A 15,713-nucleotide genomic window follows, 5' to 3' on the forward strand; every position below is an offset into this window, starting at 1 on the left:
TCCTCAATCTGCATTCATCCAGTCTTTAAGTAAAAAAGCCGACATCAGATGGAATTTTTTCTTGAACACTGCAGGCATGACCCTGAGATTTTAACAGTTTGCAGCTTACGAGTAGGTCTTAATAGCAAAAGATGCATTAATCATGCCACGCTTTTCTTGTCTGAGGAGTCTGCAGGAAATTGCAGTGGGCATCAAAGATCATAGTGTTCAAAAGAAATCATTTCAATAATGAAGTCTCATAAATTCTTCCAACAGTAACATTGTCTAGATGAAAATCAAAACAGAAAAAAGGCCTTATTCTCATTTATTTAGGAGCTGCATATAGGGCAAGCTACACTGTACTGAAACTACCCTTCGAGAGTGAAGTTGCTGGGGCTTTGAAAATCCTGAAACGTGTAGAAGAGAGGTGCCCTGAGGCACTCGCTCTCACAATGTTCTTGATAAATAAGCAGGAACGGTCGATTTGAACATCCCCTTTCGTCTCTGAGAGGCAAAGATGGTTGTCGGCGATCTCTCTCATCATTTATATTTCTTCTATGAGAGTTAATTCTAGCACATGGCTTTTGTCTCGTTTCATCCACATAGTCGATATGGGGCCGTTTGGTACACCGGATCAGAGATATCACATTTTGGGAAAGGCACATATGTTGATGCAGAGGATTCAGGGAAACTAGCCTGAAACAACTTATCGCTCAAAGAGCAAGTTTTCTACGAGACGCAACAGACTTACTCTCCGGGGAAAAAAAATATGAAAGGACAAAAACAGACAAACACCAGTGGGAGCACATTTTGTCACAGACCAGCCACAGCTTTTCTGGCCTCACTATCCTTGTACTGAAGGAAAATTAAAAACAAAAAACCAAAAAGAGAAACCCCTTCAAAAGGTGAGCCGGGGCACAAAAATTCATAAACTGGCTGGATGCAAAGAACCAAGGACTGAACACTGATATCGATTTCATGGCATATTATAATCTCCCAGATAGCTGGAAAAAAATGCTTTTCACACTACAGGTGATAATGATCCTCTTCCCTTTCACAAGGTCTTAATCTCCCAGTAATCAAGCTCTCTTTTCGTCTGTTAATTATTTGTCTGTTACACCCGGGAATTTCTGTTTTCTGCAATTTCACAGCCTTCCACACCGTTTTTAATCTTCGCTGTACCTGCTTTCCACCCCTCCCCCCCCCACCTGATGAAGACTGCTTCACCTTCAAAAGCTTGTCTAAATCTAGCCCAAAGATGCAGTTCATCCAATAGAAGATCTCATCCACAACAATCTTTGCCCCTCAAATAATTCCCGGACCATCACGATGACAACAGCATTCCAACACTACCTTTTCTTCTTCCAGTTTTATCCCACTCCAAATGCCAGCAACTACAGTAGGGTTATTCCTGATTCACCCTGATGCAAGATGGGAATCAGACAACCCCTGCCTTGCTTGGTCATTGCATCTTTACCTCCCTACTTCTAGATTTATTTATTTATTTAGCCTCTTTTCACCCTTTCTGATCATCCCTGTTGCAAATTTGATTTGTCAAATCTTGATTTATATTTTCCTTTCATCCATGAAATAGGCTCCATTCCTCCAATCCGACATTAAAATTGTATGGTCAATGTTTCTGAACAGAAAAGATCAGTCAACAGGAGAGTTAGCTTCTCTGTACATAATAAATGTTTGGCACAGTGTCAGCTGTGCATCTGCTTAACCAGACAAAGCTGAAGACACACTTCAGTGTGGAGAAAAGGAACAAAGTACAGCATGGGCAAAATGCATTTGAATTTATGCATTCAAAACATAAGGGAGTTTGCAACACCAAGTGTTAACATAATCATTCAAAACACGGAACTTGGATCTTACAATTATTATATAGGGCGTATTATCAACCCAGCCTATGTACTATCATCCTATGTCCTATCATCCCATTCTATGTAGTTATGGTATATGGTGGATATGGAAAAGCTGTTGACACTCGGACAGAATTCTGATTCTCCTCAATTCTTGTTCAAACCGAATGGCTGTTCTAAGCATACAGAAGCACCACTTAACTGAAGTTAGGTTGCACCCAATCTTCCATCACATGGTTTTAGTGATTTCCATCTCCCCCTCAGCTTTTCAGTTTAAATGGCAATAAGGTATAGTTAAAGATGAAAGGAAAAAAGCTACATTTGACACTTAAAAAGTTCATTCTAGTTACAGAAATACTGCACACTTCAGAGATATTCCCTATACTTGAAGTGGGACATACAGTTGAAGTGCTCCCAATATCTCCAGGTCCAAAATGAAATTTTTAAGTGTCTCTATAGTATTCCAGAAGGATAAAAGGATAAAATAAACAGTTTGCAATCTAATACTCCATCTGTAACATAATGTTTGCACAGACTTAGGCTAGGATTTTCAAAGGCACCTAAGAGATTTAGGAGCTCAGCTCCTATTGAAAGTCCATTGAAATCCCTTAGGAGACAAATTGATGTCCTGATCCTAGAGTAGATGGCATTTGGTCTCCTTAAATTTCAGTCACTGTGGTTCTACATGACTACAACAGTCTACACATGTACACAAGCATAGGTTTTAGTACTCAGTCCTTAGTTTTTAACCTAGGACTGGACACAGGATTAGAGTTTTTTTTAACAATAACTGAAAAGTAGAGGTGCCCTGATATATTGGTCCATTTTGTATCAGCACTGATAAAAGGAAAATTGGCATTATCAGCAATTGCCTTTTTTGATTGATGTGCCAATAACGTCACCAATAAATGCTGCTTGCATGTGTGCAGCCTCAGCATGCGTACAGCCAGGAATGCAGCCCAGCAGCTTGGAGAGTAGCATCCAGTCAGTAAGTCTGTGCGGAGGAAAGGGTATGATGGGGAAATAGGTGTGGGAGGGCAGATCGAGGCCCCCACAGTGAAGGAAGGAGTGGGGCAGGGTGAGGCATGGGGTGGAGCTGTGGGTGGCTTGTCAGGAGGGCATGGGAGGGGCAGATCTTGCTGCTGCACACACCCCCATGGAGACATGGGGGGGAATGTGCCCCCCGGATTTGCGTGCAGGGCAATGGTGTGCTGCCTAATGTGGGCTGGAGCCAAGAGCTGGGCCAGGGCTGCACTCAGGGCAGGCAGAGGCAGGGTGGGTGGCAGTGGCACTTGAGAGGTGGGGGCTACAGAGCGGCTATGGTGAATTCTTGGGTGGCTGTAACCCACCCTGTAGCCCCCCTCCAAGTGCTGCCACTGCCTACCCTGCCCTGCCCCTGCCCCCACCCCGAGCGCAGCCGTGGCCCAGCCCCCACCAGGAATAGGCCAGAGCAGGTCCCAACTCACAGCAGGCAGCCCGCCCTCACACCACGCACAAATCCAGGTGGCACAAGCCCCCCATGCCTCCCCTGGAGATGCACACAGTGGTGGGAGCCACCTGACCCCTGAACAAGTTGCCCACAGCTCCGTCCTGTGTTCCCCCACAGCTGGGCAGCACCTGCCCCTGCCCCATTCCCTCCCTCACCGTGGAGGCCTTGATCCCCCCCACATACCTTTTCCCTCCCCGCCCCGAGACCTATGGCTGGTTAATAATCAGCCTTCAGTATTGGCCCAAAAAATCTTTATCGGGGCACCCCTACTGAAAATTGGTTCCATGTTCATTTAGCCGATGGATCCCACAGTTCTCCTGCAATAATTGACAACATCCGAACAGTATGGTAAAATACAGTGGATTGCTTAAGGTGTTAATTACACATCAGGGAACCCAGTGGCCTTTTGCAGAAGCTGAAAACTCTGAGCTCAGATAAGCCCCCAAAGACTTTCAATCCATATTCATCATGATTGAAACCAGCTTAAACAATCCTTTTATGCAAGCCAAAATATGCACTGCAGGCCTGATTCAGGAAACAAAGTGCAGGATTTCAATATACAAGTAAGACACCATCACCAGTTACAGTCAGAGCCTACTTAGAATTACAGGACTTTGGATGCTTAGGGCTTAAAGGTCTAATGAGTAAAGCTGATGGAAAAGTCAGGCACTGAATAGTATCCATTAGATACCACCAAATCCTACTAGAAAGCAGGATGAACTCTCCCTTAAGCATCTATCCACATTGTATAGGATAAAACCTTGTGTAAATTATAGGAGGTTTCAACCTGGAAGACATTGCTGGATAGCTCATGCAGATAAAGACTTTCCCTACAGTTTTTAAAAATAAAAAATGGTAGTTTCTTAACATAAGACAGATGTACCCTACATGGAGTGACTAATGGGATCTCATTCTGAAGAGTCAGGTAGTGTCTTAAAAAATGCATGGGTACCTAGTAATATACATTTTGTGCAAACAGAGAATAGTACCAACTAGTAACATGTGTTATTTGGGACTTTAAAAGGGTCATCTTTCCAAAGCCTAAAGCAATTGTTGATGTTGCTGACTGCGGTGTGTTAACAAAGACTAGAAATTTTTCCAAACTCTCTTACTAGATGCTCCCAAAGCCACATTCTACCAACAAGGGGGGTGGGGGAGGAGTTGTGCTGGGCAAGAAGCCATTCCAAATAAAAGGAAGTTGCATATACATATAAACAAGTTGCATATACAGGGAAGCTAAAGAAATCAATGAAGTCTAGGAGGACAGTAGGGTTAAAGACAATCTGAAGGCATGTTAAAAACATATTAAGACCAAAAATCCCCTGGTCAAGTCTTACTGTAGTGCTGGAAAGTAACGACAAAATCATAACTATCGATGCAGAAAAGTTAGAAATTTTTGTTATATTTGAAATGAAGCAAAAGGATGGATGCTTTTATCCCATTTAATATCTGGAACAAAGGAAGATGAGAGGCAGCTGCTGCTAAAATGAAACACTGCCAAATCAATAGGCTCAGATATTTTACAGTAAGCTAAGAGCTGAGGAACCCTCTCAACCGATGTCAATTTTTAAGAAATCTCAGAAAACTCTGAAAATTCCAAAGGCCTGTCAACGGATTCATAATATTTAGAAAAGAAAAAAATAAAGTGATATAAAAAAAGGCAAAAGTGACTAGATAAAATGGGGATCTAGAGACCAATTAGTCTGACATTAATCCCATGCAAAATAATGGAGCGGTTAATTGAGTAGCAGCAAAGAATTGCAGGTTAATTATACCTTTCTTAAAGCCCTGCAACTGGCACTGTCTTAGCAAATTAACCTTTTTGGGGTTTGGAGTTTTGTTTTTGTTTTTTTTAAAAGATCATTGATCTGATTGAAAGATAGCTACGATGGTAGAGTAGGCTTTGGCTTTGCCAGAGCATTTGACTAAGCATCATGTGACATTTTAAATTTTTAAGCAGTGGCATTGGATGGACTTAACAGGACAGGCAACAGAGGAATGAAAAACAACTCATTGACAGATATCAAAATCCTGTTGCTAATGAAAATGGGAAGATATTCAAGACCAGGGCTGTTACTAATAGGGTCACCTGGAGACTGGTTTTTGGTCATAGATTTCATAGATTTTTAGGGTCTGAAGGAACCTTAGTAGATCGAGTCTGCCCCCCTGCCCTGGTCATTACCATGAAATATTTTTATCACTGATCTGGCTGATGATTTTAAATCTTACTGATAAAATTTGCAGATGCCAGCAAGAATGATGTGGTAGTAAATAACAAGGAGAGGTTATGGTCAGACCAAGCAGCAACACCTTGTTAATGGTCACACTACAACTGTGCTTTAATCCACCTTTGGGCTGAATAATCATGGTGATCTCTTCTGCCATGGGAATGTGAGACTAGCCACAGCTGGAGACAGAGCACCAGATACACTGGACCAGTGTTCTCAGATGGTTCAGAAGACAATCTGTCTGAGATGCTTATCTGATGTGTCTTGTTCCCATACTCAGGATTAAAAAGATCATCAGTTTGAAGTAAGAAAAGAATTTCCTCCCCACATCAGACTGAAAATGATCCTGGTTCAATGGTTCTCAAACTGGGGTATACTGTTTCCCTCCCCCAAGGAACATATCCCTACATTTTAATAATGGCAGCAGAGTTTCTAATTGATCAATGCACAGTGAGGTGCTGCACATTGGCACCAGTGCTGACAGAGCAGGTGTAGGAGGTACAAGCAGCAATATTTTTCAGGTAAAGGGGTACACAGCCGAGAAAAGATTGAAAACCACTATTCTGTAGCATACAGCCCAACTGCCTGCTAGGATCATTTGTTAAATCTCACCTAATCAAGTATGAAAGGGCCTTTGATACCAATGACCCCTCTGCCTCCCCTCTCTTTGTAACACACAATACAGGTTTCCCTCACTTTATGTGGGTTCTGTATGTGCAAATTTGCTCTTATTCAGTGACCCTTTTTATACCAAAAATTAATTATATGCAAAGTAAATTCACTCTTATGCAATCAGTGTGGTGGAAGCCCGCAGTCAGCTGCCTTGTGCAATGCATTGTAGGAATGACACACTCCAAAATATAGTCTCCTGTGTGGATCTGTGCTCATGTATTGCAGACAGCAAGTGAGGTTTCTATAGCTGCCATCCCCATTATGATAGTGCCCTGTGGTTGTGTGTACTGTCTGCTGTTGGCAAGTACCAAAATTGTCTTGTAAAAGTGGTAGAAATGGGTCTGGGGATCAGTACAGTCGAGGGTCTTGGAACGTACCCTATTTGTTACATTGTAAAGTGGGTTCCCTTTATGTGAATTCAAGTTATGTGCCGTTTCCCAGGAACACATGTACAGCATAAAGCGAGGGAAACCTGTAGTCTAATCTTCTTGAGGCTTGAAGAGCAACTGATGGTTTATACACATGGAAGAGTAACAGGGGAAGTTGTTTTAGATTTGGGGGCTGGGGTTAAATGAAAAGGAACAAAAGTAACACTTCTGTTCTGAGCCCGGGGTCACTGTGAGGTTTGCTGAACCGCTGTGAGAACAGCACGGTTTACTGGAACATCCTAGCTACGCACCCTCTGCAGGCTACTGCATTTTCATGAAATTTAAGATGATAGCACTGGCTTTTTCTACAACTGGCAACAGCCACCTCAATCTTCTTACATTGCTCTCGCCACAGGAAAAAATGATGCTTATAAACTGAGTCTTCAGTCAAGCCTAGAATTATCCTCCTCCTCCTCCCAAATTAGAAAATAGTAAAGCAATAAGAAGTGTCCAACATTTTGAATACTCGGGTCAAAATCTGCTGTGTTTATCCTGGCATATAATCCAAACCGAGTCCCCTGAAGTCAGTAAATCATAGGATTTCAGAAGCACTGCAACCGAAAATGTAATTCCCTAACTCAAGCAGAATAAATAGGTAAAAAAAGAAGAGAAAAGAAAAAAGAAAAAAAACTAAGAAAGTTGGAGCTGGAAAACATGTGCTTAATGTAGCACAAAGATTTAATAAGACCTAACTGCAAAAAAATGCTTCAAGCTCCAGTCTATAGGCTCCGAAGTTTCAAGTTTAGATGAAGCTCACACTTAGCCCTTCTGCTTCTCCCATTCTAATTTATAAACTTATTACACTTCAATCTGCATACCATTTCTAAGCAAAATGTGCTAAAAGCTGGTGTAGTGGTATGTAATTTATTAATGAAATGGGATCCTCCATTATGCATGGAAACATCTGATTTCCTCATTTTTGTTACTGTGATACTTGGTTACCTCAGGTTTTGAATATTAGTAGGTTTGTTTCCAAATGAATCCCTTTTTCTCACTGTTAGTAGCATATCTGCTGCTCTATCCATACCAACAAAGCAAATAACAATTACCCAAGAGCATGGGCAACTGGTGCCACCTTAGTCAGGGGGGCATATGCTCTCCCAAAAAAAAAAGTCAGCAACGGGGGGAGGGGGGGTGTTCCCCCGTGGTCAATCTTGCCAACCAAGAAGTGGTCACAGCGCTCCCAGAAGCAGTCGCAGCACTTCATCCGGCGCTCCCACTCCCCAGCCGGCACTCACAGGGTGGGGGCACCAGCACTCCCACCTGCCCATCACCTAAGCAGGGAGCGTGGCCTGTCAGGGGGTGCACCAGCACCCTGAGGGGGTTCACGTGCACCCCCGTGCACCTTCTACACTTCACCACTGCCCAAGAGCGTCTCTTCCTAAAAGTCACTTAGTGCTTTTATTTTTATTTTTTTAAGGAAATAATAGTCTGTAGGGAGATAAAAGTATAACAAAAAAAAAAAAGGAAAAGTACTAAAATATCAAATGACATCCTAAGAAATTAAAAATACCCAAAATGTAGAGAGAAAAGTGGTGTGCATAAACTGTTAGCTATCCCACTACAGTCAATAGTACTATTTCAACTCATTTCGATAGGCTTTGAATCTATTGAAAAGGCAGAAGTTGTAAGACAAAAATTCTAATGAGAGACTGTGGCCTCCGGGGGCCGAACTCTGTGGCCCACCCGCCTGTCACTGTGACAGCAGGCCTACTCAGGGCCGAGCTCTTCGTGGCCCGCCCACCTGTCTCTGGGCAACCGCCTGCTTATCTTGCCCGCCACGCCTTTGATGATGATTGATTCATATATCGATGTCAATTAAGCGGCAGGCTGCCCATTGTAATGTCCCGATGCCAGGGGGCGCTCTGTGGCTCCGACCTCCCCTAATACCGCAGCCCAAGCCTCGCAGATGGCATCATGGTGTTACTACAATCACCAGCCCCACACTGGGCCCCAGAATCGTACTAACAGGACCCCTCTCTGATCCTTCCTATCAGACGGCCACTCCGCCGTCATCCAGGCTACCTAGCCCCCCCGAAGCTATGTTCCCCTCTCGGGTGTGGTTCCCCCGGAACCTTCGGCCACTTGCCCCGGCCCACCTCCAGGCCAGTCGGGACCCCAGGCCCCCGGCTCTTGGGTGTCCCTCGCGGTGGGCCCCTGGCCCTTTTGACTACCGTAGTCCTGGCCCCAGCTTGGGCCAGTTGAGGGTACTCTCCCCTTCGGGCTGGGTCTCTCTAGCCGCTCACTCTGTCACTGGGCCTCACCGTGCCACTACTCCCCGTCCTCCCGGGGGCAACCGCAGCACCACGCCCACATCACTCTCAGTCCCGGGGTCCGCCCTCTCTGGGCCCCTCACAACACTGGCCCTCTGGGCCCCTCCAATAAACACATGGGTAACCCACCCAGTGGTGGTGGGAGCTAGGGGTTAAGGCGCCCCGACCCGCCTTTCACTGGCCTGGCATTTCCTGGGGGCTCCCGCACCACTGAGAGCCCCACCAGACCACCCACTCCCAGCAGGGTGCAGTTTCAGGTCATGCCCAGGACCAGGAGCCTCCTGCCAACCCCTTACATCTCCCCCTTACCTCTGGGTCGTTCACAGCAGCCCTACGGCCAGGCGATGTTACTGCCTGCCCTCCTGCAGCCAAACTGCCTTGTTTATATACGCCTCAAAATGGCTGCCCTAATCAGGCACCTGGAGGCTGCCAGCTCCAGGCCCTTAAAGTGGCAGAGACACCCTGTGCTCTGCCACACTCCTCCCCTCCTTAAATCATCACTGCCCCCTCACTGGGGCCTCCTCATCGCCACCCCCTCGCTTTGGCCTCCTCACACTGGGGCTCCCCATGTTCTCGAGCCTCCGGTCTTTTAGGCCCCACGCACTGCTATCCTCTTAACTGGGCTCACCATCCTACTATCCCCTTTCCCGAAGCTATCTTCCCCTCTCGGGCGTGGTTCCCCCGGAACCTTCGGCCTCTTGCCCTGGCCCACCTCAAGGCCAGTCGGGACCCCAGGCCCCTGGCTCTTGGGCGTCCCTCGCGGTGGGCCCCTGGCCCTTTTGACCATCCTGGTCCTGGCCCCAGCTTGGGCCAGTCGAGGGTACTCTCCCCTTCGGGCTGACCACCGCAGGACCCTGCCCCCTCGAGGCCTATTGTTGTGCTGGCCTTCTACCGGGCTTGATGTACGGCCCCTCCCGGGCTCCTCGTCGCTGGCCCCCTTCACACTGGGGCCTCTCACACTACCACCCCCTCACACCGGGGCTACGCAACCCACTGGTTGCAAGTGGCAGGCACACACAGTGCACTGCCACAGAGACCCAAAACTGACAAAATTCCACATTTCAGGGCATACTTATTTGAATAAGAACAAGAAACGTTATTCATTTAACAACATTTTTTTTTTAAATAACCATGTGGTCAAGGCAGTACACTTCTCCATGGTAAGATTATCCGATATTAGATGGAGCCAGATAATCATAAACAGGCCACTAGGATAGACCATTGGGAAGGAATTGAAATTCTCCAAGCTTTCAAATGAAACTGGGAGAATAGAACATTTTTTCTTATGGGGAAATATCAGTGATAGTTCTGCCGGTCTATGGACATGACTAGTTGTATGGAAAAACCTTGAATCCTTCTAATACGCATTTTGACTCTTTACAAAATATAGTCTGCAGTGAACCAGACTATCAGCATTTATTAGAAACAGTCCTCTTTCACTTACACACACATACACCTAAAGTTAATCAAAACTAAAAAGGACACCATGACAAAGGCAGATGTAGTTGTGAAACCCGGGTATTTAGGCACCTACCTAAAATGACAAGACCAACTTCAGGCAAACAATTGTGAAAAATAAGGCCTTTGTCCTGCTATGTCTCCATCTCCCTATCTCTAACATTGAAATATGATATAGTCCAGAGAAAATACCTCTTTTTCTTCTGGTGCCCTGCAGAGTAAGCTGCACCAAATCCATCTGCAAGAAGGGCTTTGCTTTTCATCTCACCTAGTAAAATTTTAAGTGTCTCTTTATAGCATCTGATGAAGTAAGCCCTCTGCTTATGAAAGCTTATGCTGTACATCTCTGATTGAATTAGTCTATGCACTTGCACATCTGAGTGTCAACATGAATCTGAACTACTGGAGCTGGGGGCTGCTAGTAACAGTTTGTCAATGAAGGGCCTTAGTCTTCTGAATGTTAAGCGCCAGTCCCATTTTCTTATGTGCCTCGGTAAAGATATCGGCGATTGCCTGAAGGTCTGCTTCCAAGTGAGCACACACTACAGTATAATCAGTGTACTGGAGCTCAATGACTAAAAATCAGGGTCATCTTGGTTTTGGCTCAGAGTTGGCTGAGATTAAACAGTTTACCATCCGTTTGGTAGTTTAGCTCCACTCCAGCTGGAAGAAGTTAGTTGGTGGCCGAATGCAGGATTGCGGTAAGTATTGGAGCGATAATGCAGCCTTGCTTAGCTCCCATCGTAACCTCAAAGGGATCTATGACAAATCTGTTACTGAGAACCACCTCTTGCATGCTATTATGGAGCAGGCAAAGAATAGTGATGAATTTCAGTGTGCATCTGTACTTCAGAAGGATCCTCCACAGCACTTCTTGGCTGACAGAGTTGAACGTTTTTGTAGAGATAATGTAAAGAGGTTTATGTTGTTCTCGACATTTTTCCTGTAGCCGGTGAGCCATGAAGATCGTGTCAGTTGTGCCTCTTGATGCCCTACGCCCACATTGAGATTCTAGGAGCAGCTCTTCAGCAAGTGAAAGGAGATGGTTTTGATGCCTGAGGAAACAGGTGTTCGAGGATCACGATACTAGATCTGAAACCAAGCTCATGGTTTATCAAGCAGTCATAATCCCCACCTTACTGTATGGAGCTGAGCTGTGGACAACATACAAGAGACATCTCAAGTTGCTAGAGAAGTACCATCAATGCTGCCTGCAGAAGAGCCCTCAAATCTAGTGGAAGACAGATGCACCAATGTTAACATCCTCTCACAAGCAAACATTACAAGCATCGAGATAATAATCATATCACATCAATTTCACCGAGCCGGCCACATCATCCAAATCGGAGCATTATTACTCTCCCAGCTCAGTCACGGTATACGTTCAAGAGGAGGGCAGACAAAGTGCTACATCCTTGAGGCCAGCTTGAAACATTGCAGCATCAATATCAACTCATGGGACACTATTGCCCAGAACCTCCCCAAATGGAGGAAGAGTCTGCTGCAAGGATCTCAGTACTTTGAAACCTTACAACAAAACAGGAGATAGAATAGCGGGAGCGGCAGGTCACAGACCAAATCAAGAACCCAGAGCCACCCACCTCACGAGCAAACATGTGCCCAAGCTGCAACAGAGCGTATCAGTCCCAGATAAGCCTTATCAGCCATCTTCGGACTCAATCATGGAAGACAATCATCCGCGACACCAAGAGAGTGCTGCTGATAAGTTACTCTATAAGGTGCATATCTACCCTGGCTTCAGCCTAACATGTCTCTCTCTCAATTCTATGTGGCTAAAATAGTAAATATTTACCTAGCTACCTTACAAAGATATTATGAATCTTAATTAGCTAATGTTTTTCTGACAGCTTTGAAGATGCAACATGCTCCATAAATATTGTTTCCTAGAATGTAAACAATGGTGAAAGTTGAAACGCTGAACGATACCAAAATTTCTGCTATAGTTATTTATGCAAGAGAAATTCTGCTTTCTATTCCTAGATCTATGGTTGTCACAGTAATTAAAACTCATTGTTTCCTAAACAATTAACTAACAGAGTCAAATATATCTCATTTTATTACCTTGAATGGATTGAGTTGGTACAATAACTCGGCTCAAAAGCAAGAGAGATTTTTACATCTCTCTCTTCAAAAAGGGATGTGATGTAAAATGAGACATATGAAGGATAAAACCAGATCCTAGAGCTTTCTTGGTTTGTTTTTCACTTAATTTTCTTTGCTACATTCCAAAAAAATCCCCAAAAACCATTGATAAACTGAGATTATGTATAAAACCAGAGAGAGAAACCTCTCTAGATTACCAAGCAGTTCACTTAAATTGAGTAGACACTTATCACTCAATTTTTCTCACGCATTTAATGAACTAAGGACTTGTTTTCTTTGACTAGAGCTGGTGGAAATTTCAGTGTACATTATAGATCCAGAGTAAAGTTGCCTTATACTGAAACTTAAATACATTGTTGTGGGTTTGAAAGTTTCTTTTGAGCATTAAAAAAAAAAATGGAATATATGACCCACCATTCATTTATATTTCATATGGAATTAGTAGCTGGCAAATAAGACAAATTAGGTGCTTGATAAACACACACAATTATATTTTCAAAGCAGTTGTATTTATGCTTGGAAGAAAGGACAGTTTTATGAATGTGTAATCAGGGATGTAAAATTGGAAAGAAAACAAAATAGAGCATAGTTAATTTGGTAGTAGCAACAAATTAACTCTACGCCAAGCACCCTGCGCATGCACTGCCCTGATAAACTTGTTATTGGCAAAGGTTCACACTAAGAAGAAGCTGGTAATCCTTCTTCTGTTTCTGTCCTCCTTTATTACTCCTTTGAGAAAATATTGTTTATAAAATAAAGATCTGCACAAGTGAAGATAACAGAGTCCCCATTTCCTGCCTAACCTGCTTAATAGCTAACGAGCCGTGAATATATAGTCCTTCCATTCCATTTTCTTTGCACATTTGCGTACAGGTGTGTGTTGCACAACGGTGATTACAAAACATTCATGAGCAGCTGTGCCTCCAAACCAAATATGAAACTGAGTTGAAAAGTTCGTTTGAAATGCAAACAAGACCGTGGCAGCTGGCAGGGTCCAGAAATAGCATAGCTGAAACGGAGTTAATGCTCCTGAGCACTGGTGGTGATGGGAAACTACACAAGTGAGCAGACGATGACTTACACAGGTACAGAAGGCAAACAGAGAAAAAGGGAAGTAATAAGGACCTTGGGGTACAGGCAAAAAGTGATGAGAGAGAGAAGATAAAAAGAAAAGAAGAGGGAAATGAGCTTCAGAGCTGAGGGTCCGTTTGCACAGAGCAGTCAAAGGGCAAACTACAGTCACTGAGAGAACAAAAACTAACCTGCTGCCAAGAACAAGAAATATCATGGAGGCATCAGAGGTCCAGCCAGCTAAGAGAGCTGCCAACCTGGGATATATTAGAACTTCTCCTCAACACATTATGGGAAGTCATTCCTATAGTGAAATGTCAATGCTGCTAGCACATTTTATAACATGAAGTAGAGTATTTTCAGAAGATACTCCACATGCAAATAGGAGCATCTGACGGTCTCTGCAAAATGATGCTGTAAACAGAAGTGTCATGGTGTGGGGTCCCCAGGGCTGGCCATGACGCCCCTAGGGCTCCGTGACCATGCCAGCTTTGCCCTGTGGACACCTTCTAATCTTTCCTGCCGTGTCTTGTTGTTAAAATAATAGATAGGGAGGCTGCTCTCAAGTTGTTAGGCAGTCACAGTCCTGATGGCTCCCACTAAACCCTGTAGGCTCTCAGACCCCTTGCTGTGTCCCACTTTAAGTAGATGCCTCGCAAGACACCCCAAGCCTTAAGGGCTAGAGCCATGGCTGCAAAACCTTCACTTTATCATGCCCCGTGCCTCGCAGAAGGTATTTAAACATTGTTCCTTTTGATGAGGCCTCAGTCTAGCTCAGCCTCCTGTAGTCACTGGGCCCTTGGCCCCTGTAGCTGTACCCTCTCTGGTGCTCGGCTCTCGGCAGCCCTGTCTCTGCTGCACCCTCTCTGGCACTGGGGCTCTACATGGTAGTGTGCCCCAATGAGGCCTCCTCCTCCCCAATTAGCTTCATCCCGGTCCACCAGTCCAAACAATAATGAAAATACAAGCCCCTGGACTACAACATAACCACAACAATGACACTGGAGGTCACACTCTTCCCCTTTACGAAGGCAAGCTTCTCCCTCAGCAATGTGTGCCTCCTGTCCTCAGGTACTTTAGGAGCTCCTAGAGCCCAGTCTCACCAGCAGCAGAGAAGGCAACCAAGCATCTCCAAGTAGCTTTTCTGCAAGAGCTCCGTCCCTATTACTGCAGTCAGAGAACTAGCTCCAACCAGCCCCAAACCTGAGGCTTATATGTGCCCAGGGCCCTGTCTCCTTCCAGGCCACTAACCAGGTGCAGGTGCCAGCTAATTCCCTCATTAGCCTGCTGCCAAGGCTACCTGCAGCTGTGGAGCTCTGCCTAGCTCCCAGGGCTTTCTAGCTAAGCTGCTTCTGCTCGTAAAGGAGCAGGCACACCTTAGTGCCCTGCAACAAACAGCAATATCAAAATGAGGTTTATCTATGGACTAAATGTATCACTTACCAACAAAAGTCAATGGGATTGTGCCCAACACTGACATCACATGAATTGCGTTGGTGACTACTTCATGAATTGGCACAAGGTGACAATGCACAGGCAAAGCTACATTTTTGGAAAGGTGTTTGCACTTCTTGAAAGGCAGCTTGCCATCACAAAACAAGACCCTTGTTATCACAGACAGGGGAGCTGTACTTCCCACTACCAAATCAGAGTCAGAGACCCAGTTGCTCCATGATTTGGCTCACCAAATGACATGATTTGCCTTCCCAATGACATGATGTATAGTTAAGGTGTGTGCCATTTTCCTTTACAAGAGCCAGCCTACACGTGATTGTAACTTTGCCAAACTTTAACGGCTTGGGCTGAAATGTCCCATGCTGGGTATCTGTCTCTGGCACAATTAGTCGGGGGGAGGAGTGTCATTTAAAATTATTCAACCTTCAGCCTTCTCCAACAATGCAACAAAAGAAAAAATATATAGTTTTGATCTCCAGAAGTTTGATACTGGTATCAGCAGATGAGTAACTCCATTCTAATATATAGTATATTAAGAGACAACCACTGAACTGAAAAGGTTGAATAACTCCATGCTTGGAAACAAGGGCTTAAAGTTTGGTTTCAGTTGGTGGAAGAGAATCTCACCTGGCATCAGGGATATTCCTTTCCCTGTCCTTCCCCAATAGTTC

The 15,713-nt window shown here is 44.7% G+C and overlaps 1 long non-coding RNA gene across 3 annotated transcripts in view; it reads right to left on the reverse strand.

The window, feature by feature from the left end:
• Positions 1–9,494: 9,494 nt before the first annotated feature.
• LOC109283237 (uncharacterized) overlaps positions 9,495–15,713 on the reverse strand; it is a 171,492-nt gene continuing 165,273 nt past the window's right edge. Inside the window, exons 4-5 of one of the 3 annotated variants that reach the window (XR_009464006.1) lie at positions 11,528–11,623; positions 10,040–11,447 (exon numbers count right to left, since the gene is read on the reverse strand). This is a non-coding gene — a long non-coding RNA (uncharacterized LOC109283237). Of the gene's footprint in view, positions 11,624–15,713 lie in introns of all 3 variants that reach the window. The other 2 variants (XR_009464007.1, XR_009464005.1) reach the window with 2 other exon arrangements.

The sequence above is a fragment of the Alligator mississippiensis genome, chromosome 8, assembly GCF_030867095.1.
Source record: "Alligator mississippiensis isolate rAllMis1 chromosome 8, rAllMis1, whole genome shotgun sequence".
NCBI classification, from domain to species: domain Eukaryota; kingdom Metazoa; phylum Chordata; order Crocodylia; family Alligatoridae; genus Alligator; species Alligator mississippiensis.